The 12425-nt window shown below is 45.6% G+C and overlaps 1 long non-coding RNA gene across 1 annotated transcript in view; it reads right to left on the bottom strand.

The window, feature by feature from the left end:
• LOC308471418 overlaps window positions 1–4233 on the bottom strand; it is an 80233-nt gene extending 76000 nt beyond the window's left edge. Inside the window, exon 1 of the long non-coding RNA XR_013982948.1 lies at window positions 3110–4233. This is a non-coding gene — a long non-coding RNA (uncharacterized lncRNA). The remainder of the gene's footprint in view (window positions 1–3109) is intronic.
• Between the last annotated feature and the right edge of the window lie 8192 nt (window positions 4234–12425).

Below are 12425 nucleotides of genomic sequence, written 5' to 3'. Positions count from 1 at the left end.
ACAATCCCTTATTGCTGTCACTTTACACTTCATGCATCTGATGAAAAGGACTCTATGGTGTCATCAGGAAGGGACATCATTGCGGGTTAGTATAGGGAAATTTTTAATGTTTGATGTCTCACTGTGTTTTAATACTTTGTTGGAAGCCGCCCAGAATGGCTGGGGAAACCCAGTCAGATGGGCAGGGTACAAATAATAAAAATTAGTAGTAGTAGTAGTTGTTGTTGTCGTTGTCTCAGCTCTGTTAATAATCCACAAATGTATTGCAGGGTTGCAATATGTCCAGAATTTCCTGGACATATCCAGAATACTGCAGCCTTAAGCAGTGTCCGGGCAGATGTAAGGAAAAGGAAGGAACATTTTATCTATGTGCTGGGAATGCAAATGCATTAAAAAATATTGGGGAATGATATACAATGAATTGAAAAAAATGTTTAAAATGAATTTTGTTAAACATCCTGAAGCCTTTTTGTTAGGTATCTCAAATCAAGAGTTACCAAAAGAAAAATGGACATTATTTATGTATGCTACGATAGGAGCAAGAATCTTGATTGCACAATACTGGAAGACAGAAGAAATACCATCAAAGGAACAATGGCAAGAAAAACTGATGAACTATGCAGAATTGGCTAAGCTAACAGACAAACTATGAGAGAAGGACAAAAAGGACTTCAAAAGAGTCTGGAAACCATTTACAGTTTTTTTGCAGAAACAACAGAATGGACTGGATTCACTGGCAGGATTTGAATAAACGTTCACAATTTCATTTGAGTAACAGATATTTTAGAGAAATGATAAGGGATTTTATTTTTGTGTAGGAAAAGCAGGATACAATAAATAAAACTAAATAACTCAGCAGAGGGGGAGTTGAGGGAAGTCCAGAGGAGGGGAGGAAGGATAATTGTATATAACATGATGAATGAGATTTGTATCATTATTTGTTATAAAATTCAATAAAGCAGTGTCAGGGCAGAAAATGTCCAGGAAAATCCGGGTGTATGATGGCAGTGTTGTTTTTGCCAATTTTCCTCAGGAATGGCTCAAAAATGTCCAATTTCTTCTGCAAAAAAACCACACCAAAAATAACCAAAACCCTCAGCAACTTTTCTGTCCAGATTTCCCCTTTTTGAAATATGGGAACCCTAGTATTGGGGGCTTTAGTAAACTGAAAATATACTGTTGTTTAGCAGCTATATGCATAAAGCAAATCATGTTACAGCTATAACTATCCTGTTATGTTAATTTCAAGCTACTCATACATTTTTACGAGGGCTGGCCTACCCATGAGGCAAGGTGAGCCGATCACCTCAGGCGGCAGGATTCACAGGGGCGACAGATCCTGCCTCAAAGAAACGCATCACACGCTCGTTGGAAGTCAGATCTGCCGCCGCCTTGGTAAAGCCCACCCAATGCTGCCTCTACAGTGGTCTCTTGGTAAATAGGAGGCACTGCTGGTTTCCTCCCACACTCTAGGGAGGAAATGGCAGGGACGGCCCTCTGGGGTCTTCTGCACCAGCCAAGTGTGATCCAGAGTGGGCTCCTTTCCTCCAACAATGGCCTTGAATCCCAATTCAATTGTCAGGTAAGGTTGACTTGATTCTCCCCATTGTTCCCAGTGTAGATCTTCACTCACCAAAATGGGGGGGGGGCACCATTTTGTAGGTGCCAAAATGTATTGCATCAGCCCTAACTTTTACCCCTTGTTTACTTATTCAGTAACATGGCTGTATCAACCCCATTTTCTCAGTAGATGCCTTATACCACATTCTTCCACAAACCATAATTCTCTGTTTAGTTTACACAGTTTCAAGAGAACAGAGGACGCAGTCCTTAAAGTATTTCCTTTCACTTTTCCAACTAATAAACGGATTAAAGTTTATATCCATTTTGCAAGGAAAATGTGTCTGGAGCCCTGCTAAAATATTTATCATTCACTTTTCTTTTCTTTTTTACAGCCGCTTTATTTTTAATGCAAGACTCATGGGAATTGGGTCACGTGAAATTCAGCTGCAGATTCCCCTGCATGATATAGTATTACCAGATTTGGTTCTATAATCTTTGAGAGTGCTAGCTGGATTAGCAAGCCGCTGCACTGCTTAGCCCCTTTTCAGAGCTACAAGCTAGCAGATACTTTTGGCGACATTTGGGTATGTGAAAATGCAACTCAGCCACATCCTCACACAGGCAGGTGTAGAGCCCTGGGCCTACTCTAGACAACCTCCTGTAGCCACAGAGGTAGCTTGCAGCTTCAAACAGGAGGCTTTTGCTTAGAAAACACGAGAACGACAAATACATTCTGTCTTTTGCCTGGCCCTCCCCCTGCCATCCTCTCTGCCTTCTGTTCCTGGTCTCTTCCGCTATTCCATCAAGGTCATGTAATCTTCTGCCTGGCTCTTTGAAAGGAAATTATTAAGACCCAGAGCCAACCCCTAGCTACCATCAAACGATGGGTTTGCTTCCAGGTTGGGAGAGAATCCTCTAAGGCAATGTGTATGTTTGTGTGTCTCTCCTGCTTTGATCTTAACAGAGTACTAACATTCAAGTCATACCACTTGTGTATTGCATTGTTCTGTATTGTGGCTGGCTATGATTCTGCTTCACTGAGCAGTAAGCATGTGCAGCAAATATGCCGCATTCTGTTAACCTCTGTACATTTTGTTTATAGCATGAAAAGGAAGCAGGCTGTGAAAGCTGTGACAACCAAATGCATAGGGTGAGTGAAGAAGGAAGGCAGGAATCTATGCCTGAGCTGTCACTGGACACACTCCTCTGCTTATTTTTCTGGTTCCCCCCCTTGTTGGTTCCATGCTGCAAAGGAGAGGGAAGATTTGTTTGTTTGCATGCTCTGCCCATGCATACAGCAATCTTGCAGAAGATAAACAGGTCTAGTCTTAAGTCAGTGCCTGGATATGAAACCACCTTGGAATAGTGACCATATTGCACTCAATGGAGGAAAGGAGAGGTATAAGTTATATGTAGTATTTGTCGTGTCAACTGAAGTAAACAGGAATACAATGGAAATACATTATCTCATAGCACCAAGAGAAATTAGACTGCAACATCCAAAATAACAACCCCCAAATGCAAAGGAATATAATAGCAAACTTACCACACCAGAGGAAATACAGTGCCTTCACCTGGTGGTTACAAGTTGCCACAGAATGGAGACCACGTTCCCATGGGCGTTTACAAAAAGCCTTAAAATACACAAGTTGAAGATCTTGACAGAGAGGGTGCCAGCCCCAGATAAACTGTATTTTTAATATAAAAAACGTAAGTAGAAAAGCAATCAAATGTTTGGCATTCCATGAATCCTACACAACAGCTCCACTTCGTACCTCTTCCCTAGTTATCATAAATTATGAGGCCATTGCCGTAGCACTGGAACATCTCAACAATTTATCAACACTCACTGTGTGTACTATTCCCCACCACCACCGCTGCTTGTCAACTCTCCAGCAGAAGAACTGGTGCCCGTAGAGCGGTTATCACAATGACATGCTGTGAAATTGGCAGAGGAATGCGACTCCTACCAGAGTTGGCCCATGCCATTTTATTGCCCTCAGAGGCGGCATGTGCGGCAAGAGGCACATCCCAGAATAGTGAGGGGCTGGGAGACACACATCTCGAAGCATGCACCGTTTCAACGGTAACCCCTAAAACATTGTACCGGCCCTAGCAATTGGTTGTGTTGCTTGCACTCGGGCCCATTTGACCATGCGTACATCTCATCCAGGGATGGGGCACCTCATGGCCCCTCCAGCCTTCTCTATTTGGTCCTCAGGACTCTCCCAAATCCATACACCCTCCTGAACTACACCCCTCACCAGCTCTACTTTGAACCTTCCTTGAATGTTTTCATCTGTCCTTGAACTCTGATAATGCTTCTCGCTTGCCTGGATGAAGGACAGAGAGCAGGTGTGGATGTACAGCCAACGGTACAAAGGCAAAACCTGTGTTTATTTGCCTCACCCACCACTGACATGTGGCCCCGGAAGGTCACAGGGAAGGCAAAATGGCCCTCAAGCTGATAAGAGTTCCCACATCTCTCCCACATAACCTAGTTTACTAGAGCCTAAGTTACTCATCATTACGCCCAGGCCTTTGCAAAGCTTGCCTGAGGCCCAGGGCTGGAGTCCCATAAGAATAAAGTTATAAACTCAAACAAAAAAGCAGCCAGTCTGGTTACATAAGCTGGCAGGACCTCTCGGCCAGCTTAGGCCTCCAAGGCCCAGGGCAGGTGTACCTGGCTGCCCCAACCGCTCTGCATGGGCCTGATGACGCCTGTATCTTTCTCTGGGAACTCCCTAGGCTGCATTGTTCCCAGCGGTCACAGCAGACATCCTGGCGACCCACCCACCCAAGGGATGTGCGGCCCACCGGCAGGTCCTGATCCCTCCCTCGGGAATCCTCGCTACGGCCTAACGGCAGCAGCACGTGCAATATTGCTCGGCAGAGGCAGTGTTATCTGCATCAAAATGTCATCCCTTCGGGGATGTAGTGAATAATTATCCGAGTAACAACAATACAAAGAACAAACAAGAGACAGCAGGAGGAAGCGGAGCGGAAGAGTAAATGCCACAGCCTGATAAGGCTTCCTGCGACATGCACGTTTCCCACATGGGCACCGCAAGCCACGCTGCTTTTCAGGATGGTCTGCTTACCCATTTGCTACGGCAATAGAGATTAAGAGATAGATCTGAAGGGGAGGAATGAAGGGCTGCCCGTCACCCTCACGTAGCACAGCCTGCCTTCCTCACGATCTGCTCGCTGCCAGGAGCTATCTTGACAATCATCTCCTCCAACATCCTGAAGGGAGCTAAGATTAGGATGTCATATTGGGGCTGCGAAATCAAAGAGTGACGCTAGGAGGGGAGACAACAAAGCAGCGTATCGTAAGCTTAAAAGGTACCAGGGAGTCGGTGAGAATAACGTCGAGGAAGGAAGGAGACAAACCTTTTCAAAACATCCGTGGCAGGCAGGCAGGCAAGAGGTGAAGGGCACAGGGAACAAGTTGGTAAGGTGGGTAGGGAGCCCCATAATAACCCCAGGGAAAGCGAGGGGTGGGTTCTCTGGATAAAAGAAATGGGGATTTCTGAAGGAGAAGTTACATTTGCCCCATTGGATGCCACAGGGACTAATTATACTGGGATTAGAGGAGGAAGCCTTGTGGGAAAGAAAATAAGTGTCACTGGCTAGAATGGTTTTTCACTTTAGATTGTGTTCTCTGTGGCTCCTTTCCAGGACCAGGGAATTGCTTTGCAGTCAAAACACCTTGGGCTGTTATCCTATTATCTCTTATAGGCTAGGCAGGGTCAGGCCAGGCCAGGTAAGGAGGCCAGCAAATTACTCTCAGATAGAAAGAATGCCATGCTGGTTGTACAAATGAAAAAAAAATTCTTAGTGGAATACATTTGCAGGTTCAGACCCAGAGACCTCCCCCCTAAGTAAATTCACACTTGACTCAAAGTTTAGTTTTGGTTTTTGGCAGAATTTAGGCCATAACTTTATTGATTACAGAAGGTGAGTGGTTGCATAGGCTCTGGTTCGACTGGCTCCCTGCACCCTTGCAGGCAGCACTGACCCAGGGCACCAGCGTAGGTCAGCCAAGGGTGAACACTTGGGTAGGCGAAAAGCTGGGAACAGACTATGTTCACCACCCAGTTGCCGCCCTGGACTCAGGCATGGGCACAACCCCCTCTTGGGGGTTGACCAAACCAGTTGAGTCCCTGGATTCCTTAACGGAATACCCTTCACATAGGGATGGCGAGACCTCTCTCCCATCCCTATCACCTGAACCAATGCCTATCCGCCACACGAGCACTGCGCTCGCCACCAACCACTCACACCTGTAACCAATCCCTTAACCCTGCTGACACGGAGGTATAGAGCAGCCCATTGGCATGGCCTTATCCACATAATACGCTCCATCCAGTTGGAAGCCAAGCAACTTAAAATCAAGTGGATGGACAGGAAGTAAGCGGAACGCAGATTCCACATCACACTTTGCCAAAGTGCACCCTTCCCAAAGCTCCTGATCAGCTTGACCGCTTGGTTGAAGGTGGCATACCTGACAGAACACAACTCAGGAGGGATAGCATCATTTACTGATGTACCCTGTGGGTAAGATAATTTTATTTTTTTTGTGAAAAATTAAGGCTTTACTGCAAATTCAAAAAAGAGAGATCAAAAAGAGGGCATCCGGTTGCTGGAAGGGGGCAGACAGTCGGAAATGGTCACCTTGCTATGTTGCAGTGCCAATCTCAGCCAGGAAAGGAGACAGTTGCCGTTATTGGCTGCTCACATTCACCCATTGGTCCTGGGGGTTGTCACTGGAGGTCATCTCAGCACTGGGGTCGCAAGATGGCAGGAGCATTATGCTCTCCGGAGCAGGGCTGGTGGGATTCACGCCCGGGTTGTACCCGCCACTGTCAGGCACCTCCTTGCCTGGCTGCTCACTCCCGTCCCTGGAGCAGTGGGGGTCCAGGGCCTCCTCCCCTGCACCATTTTCCTTCCTTGGATCCTCCTGCTGAGCTGCGTCTTCCTTCAGCATCAAGAATCCATCTTTCTTCTCCACCTCCAAATTAACATCGGTGTCGTTCTGAGATTTGTATTCTTTGCTGTCCGTCTCAGAGATGGTAGACTCATAAGTCAGGTCCTTGGGATCATCTTCATCCAGTAGTTCTTTCTGGAGAAGCTCAGCCCAGGAGAGTTCCTCCTCTAGAGTAACACTGTCCTTTTTCCTTTTGTTCCCTTTGCCTGATGGGTGGATGGAATGTCTCTTTGGGGACCAAATCCCGTTCCATGACGTTCAGATATCCGAAAGCACGCTGGAACCTCAGAGGAGCAAAGGCAAGGATGACACGTGCTACGGTTCCCAGCCGCTTCCTGGCGTGGTGCACAGGTCAATCCAGAGACTGTGCCAGGGATCCTTGGCCAGTGGGGGTCCCTGCAGGGATGGCAAGCTGAGCCCAGGGGAGGAACTTGCAAAGGAACTGGAACAGATACGTCAGCAGATGACAGGGGCTTCTTGCAAACCAGACTGTCCCCGACACGGAAGTCTGTGCGGACGCCTTGATTCCTTCTGCTCCATTGCATGGAAAGCAATGGGGACAAACTCTGATTCAATTCATGGGTAAGATAAATTGTGAAATAAATGAAATTCCCCAGGGGCACCACACCCAATGGGGAAAGGTGTAAATCTGGGTAAGGAGGGCACTCAAATGGTCCAGCCATCCTTCTCAACACTAGTTCCTTCCTGATCTTTTTCCTGGCTATATCAGGCATCTCTCTCACTGATTTTTGATTCTGAACTTTCGTGGACCTAGGCCGGAATGAAAAGAAGGGGGTTTCCCACCCTCAAACAAATACCCAACCAGCCTTTCCTCAAAAGGGCACACGGAAATCAATATTGCAACGAGGAGGGAACTCTCGATGCAGCAAAATTAGTCAAAGCGCTGAACGAAAGCACCCAGAGAGCGACAAACGCAAATTGCCCAAGTCACGTTAGCTGAAAAAACTCCAAAGCTGCAACCGCAGCCAAATTACAGGGACACCAGCAGCTATAAGAGCGGGCCGGCAAGCTCCTCAACCGGGAGCGCTCAGGGGCTGAGCCCCAGTGGAGCAAAGCCCCACTAGAAAAGAGAAGGAGAAGGGGGGGAAAGAAGACAACTGAAAAGGGGGAAATTAACGAAAGGATTAACAAAAGGGAAAGAATAATGGAAATAAATCACCAAGACGATCCACTGAAGGTAAGTCTCTTGGCTGCACAGAGGACACGCTGTTAGCTTGTTCCGAATGCATGAGCCAAAAGAGGAAGCTCTGGGTCAAATGCATAGGTCCCTCAATCCATTTAGACTGTGCCCCATTGGCCAGATTGAAGCCAACATCAAGGGACCTACCAATCGGGTGTTGTGGCTGACCAATCCAACCCACCCACAACACAGGAGGTCAGTCTCCAGGTCTCACTGCAACACGTGCCCTCTTTTAGGGAGGATACAATTTATTAAGCCAATTAAAATATCACAAAATAGTGCTCAGGTTTTAAGAGTTCTCCCGCACTCTTCATCAGAGCAATGGGAAGGAGTGGGGGGAGAGAGGTTTTGTTTTTGTTTTTTTGCTTGAGAGTGAAGCCATGAAGTCTGTATCTGGCCACAGTTTAAAACATGGATCCAATTTCACTGATGCCCTGTCCCTCTCTCTGCACCAGCCAGGTAAGCGGTAGTGACACTGGTGTTGGGAGACCAGCTCCACGGTGCTGCCCCACCATGCTGAGTGCTACTGGGTGCTAGGCAGGTATCAGGTTGCCCCGAAGAAAACAAGAAGCGCAAGAATGACTCTGATTCCCTATCACTAAAAAACACAAGAACTGGCTGTTATCCAGGTCTGTTTCCATGCTTATTGTAGGTGAGACATACAGGTTCCTGGAGAGCTGGAAAACCGGAAACGAGAGAAATTAGGTAGTCCTTATACTATCAGGGCTGGCTGAGACAGAACAGCAAATGGTGTGCCCTCCCCAAAAAAGCACCCCAAAGATGACCAGACTATCTGGATTGCTAAGACCAAAAATCCCATGTGCACCATTCCATGGGACCTCAAATACTGCCAAAAAAACCTCAGTCTGCATATACCCCATACATTTAAAGCATATGACTTACCCCAAAGAATCCCAGAAACTGTAGTTGCTTCTCAAGGAGCTATAATACCCAGCACCCTTAACAAACTACAATCCCCATCATTCTCTGGGGAAAGTCATGTGCTTTAAATGCATATGTAGCCTAAGAGTTTCCTGCCCTTTCATATTTAAAATCAACCACCTGAGGCAGCCATCTCTGTCTGCCTAAGAGCAGGGCCCACTTCTTAATTCTGCAGACCAGATCCCCTCATACAAGGCGCATGTCACCCACATGCAGTTCAGGCTGATTTTCCCCATCTTCAAAATGTCTACACAGCAACTCCAAAATTTGACTACTGTTATATATATACTGTTATATACTGTTATATATATATGATGGTGCTGTCTATTCAGAGGAAGGTGTTCAAAACCCACACTTTGCAAACCTCATTTTCTCAAGCACTTTTTCCTGCACAAAGAGAATTTGCCACATATTTTTCAGACATGTCTCCACGAGAGGCAGAAATTCAACAGCCACTGCTTTTTTCTACCATAGAGACTCACTGTTGTGTGGCATACAAATAGAATGATGATGATGATGATGGTGATGATGATGACAATGATGTGATCAAAGATTCAACTATTGAATTTCTGCCTGTCATATGGTTCTACGTTGCCAGAAGCTGGGTGGGTAAAACAGCTGCCAACTAGTGTCAAATCAGGAGCAGATATGTCCTGAGAAGTGGACCTGACAAGCAGAGGACTTCACAGGAAAGAGATGTGCAAGATCAATTTCAGGGGAACTGCAGAGGAACAGGAATTGCAATCCCACATCCTGTCAGCCTCCGCCTGGGGCTTGCATCACATCTGAAAAGCATAGCTGCATACATACCAAACATTTAAGGCACATTTACAGCACTTTAACAGTCACGGCTTCCCCCAAAGAATCATGGGTACTGTAGTTTGTGCCTCACAGAGTTAGAATTTCAAACACCCTGAACAAACTACAGCTCCCAAGGTTCTTTGGGGGGAGTCATGTACTGTAAATGTATGGTTTGCACATAGCATAAGTTAAGACTGCCGCATGACCACTCTTCCAACAGTAGCCCAACACGGGTCTATTTATGGTGTTTTCAGCCATGTCCCTGTCTACCAAGCAAAGCTGGGAGGGGGGGCAAGGGGGAAGAAGCCTCGAAGTAACCGAGAGAGCCTGTGATTGCAATGCAGCACCTTCACGTGCAGCACTTCACAAGAAGCATGTGCCAGTCTGCTATAAATACAATGTGTTGATTAGCAGAACTATTTACATGCTCTCATGTTTTCAAGGCTACAAATGTGTGCGTGTGTGTGGGAGGTGGAGGAAACTAGGCCTGCTACCTTAGAAAACCAAGAATTGAAATGTAGTGTTCATATTAAGATTATACTTCCTATACAGTATTCGTTTCCCCTCAGCTACAGCTACAACGTGGAAGGCAGGCTCAAAGTCATGTTTTGGCAATCAACATTTCTGTGTTACATGTCAAATAGCTAGATGCTTCTGCATGTTGGAAACGCTCAAATAGTGACTGCCACCATGTCAGCTTTCAGAGAATTCCAATGCTGAATGCTACTGCATGTCAGGCTGCGTCATCTATTGGTGTCAGATATTGCCAAAAGCCGACTTCCATGTCAAATAGTAAGCTATAGCATGCCAGCTACCGAGACAGACTGCTTCTCAACAAATACTATTGCATGTTTACTGCATTTCTCTTTTCTCCTGCCCCATTGGTCTCTCCTTACCCTCATTTCTCAGCCACCCTTTCGTTTTTTTCTTTCCTCACAAATAAGCTTCTCTGCATCCCATCATCACCTTTTCTCTAGTCGCCCCATATAATCTCTTTCCTCCTCTCTGCACCATTATAGGTTTAGGCTGTTTTTTATTAGTTTAGTTTAATTTAATTTATATGCCGCTTTTGGATGGTAGGCCGTGCCCAATGAGACTCGTGTTAGACAAAAATCAAAACAGAACACAGTTAAAAATAATCGTTACCAAAATATAAAAACAAATAAGGCATCATCAACAAGTCACATTCAGTACTGCAATAACAGAATCAAATGCAAAATCAGGATCAATATTAACAATTTAAATAAATAAATCTCTAACCCACCCACCTGACTATCCAACAAGTGTCCCAGGCCCAGCCTGCCAATAGCAGCATAAACAGTAAAAGGCCTCCAACACATAATCAATAACACATGAAATGTCCTGATTTAATGAAAACTGAAGTACCGCAGCCAGAAATCCTGCAAACCCTCTTTTAGCCTTCAAGGCCCTTGTCATATTTCCCAGGATTGACTTAAGCATGCAGAATTTCACTTCCGCTTCTCAGGGGTAAATTGAGCAGCCCTCGCTCACCCTCATTTTACCCCAATAAGGAAAACTCACCCACCCTGCAGAAAATACCCCACCCATTAATAGGTCCCAGGGTCGCCAAGGTCTCAGCTCCATCACCCTCTCTTCTCTTACCCATTTTTCTGTTCCCCATCTCTCAGCTACCAACCCTCACTTTTCCTGCTTCAGCCTTTATTGCCTGTTTCTCTCCCCCCCCCCCCCGCATCCTGCAAGCTTCCTTCTCACTAAACATGGCAACACGTATTCACAAAACATTCACAGTACCAGCAATTCCTACACAGTGAGAGACACTCAGACAGAGGTGAGCCATTCATACAACTTGGCTGGCTACCGTAGGCCAGAAAAACCAGGGCCACAAAACACTCTTTCCTGTGACCGCTAGGGCAATACCACTCAACTCCAAAGGTAGGGATCCTGAATGAGACCTAGCCACGTCAAAAATCCTTTCCTTTGAGTCACAAGCACAGCAAACGTGTAACATGGTGGTTATTGCAGGGTCCTCTTCAGATCAAGCCATTCTGAAGCGATGCAGCCTCTCTCGCACAGAATGTTAAGTTTATGCTTATTTCTTCCAGTTAGAGAGCTAAAAATAGCTGCTGTACTGTTCCAGAAAGACACAAGCTACTGCGAGGGGGAAAGAAACACTCTTACGTACAGTTGATGCTAAATGCTATTATTAACCTGAATCCTGTCCAAGGATGTCAAGCAAAAACCAGGGAAGCATACCTGATTGAGGAGAGAAAGCAATCTTACTACAGCCAGTGAGACCAGCTGGAAATATATGTTTGTACTAATATGTGCTTTTTGAAAGCATCCTCAAAACCCCTGTATTTTGTAATATAGCAAGAAAGGCATGGAAGTAGTTTACCCTCCTCTGCTCATTGGTTTGCATCCTTCAAAATACGTCTGTGCCCTAAGCTGCCTGTGATGAAGTCAGTTTTGCACGCACACAGTCGCCAGTCCTTGCTTTAAGCACAGCCACACTGCAGGATAGTGAACCAGTGTTAACACTTGTGTGAAATTAAATTATTTTATATACGACTTTAGAATCATAATCCCTGGAGATCAAACATTAATATAAAATGATGTAAGCGTTAAAAGATCCTTCATCCAGAATGCTAAATTCATCCTCCAAACTAGTCAAAGAATTTTTTTAGGAACTACTGTTGCAATGTCCTCAAGATAGAAGGCACATGTGCTGCTGTATAACATGTTGGGTTCCTCCAGAACACCTGCCTATCGAACATTTATCCTGATTTGCTTATGTGGTTTAGATTAAATATGGTCTTTATTGAGCATCCATTTTTTTGTGTGGGGGGGTTATGTGCAAATGAGCATTCATCCTCCTGATTTATTTGTGGGAAGGTTATCTATTTTCCCATCCATTTATTTGTATCCCACACTTGTTAGTATATTTCC

This window comes from Podarcis pityusensis (assembly GCF_964106645.2).
Source record: "Podarcis pityusensis genome assembly, chromosome: 2".
NCBI lineage: Eukaryota > Metazoa > Chordata > Lepidosauria > Squamata > Lacertidae > Podarcis > Podarcis pityusensis.
The sequence above is the reverse complement of the archived record's forward strand: the minus strand, read 5'-3'. Positions and strand labels throughout refer to the sequence as shown.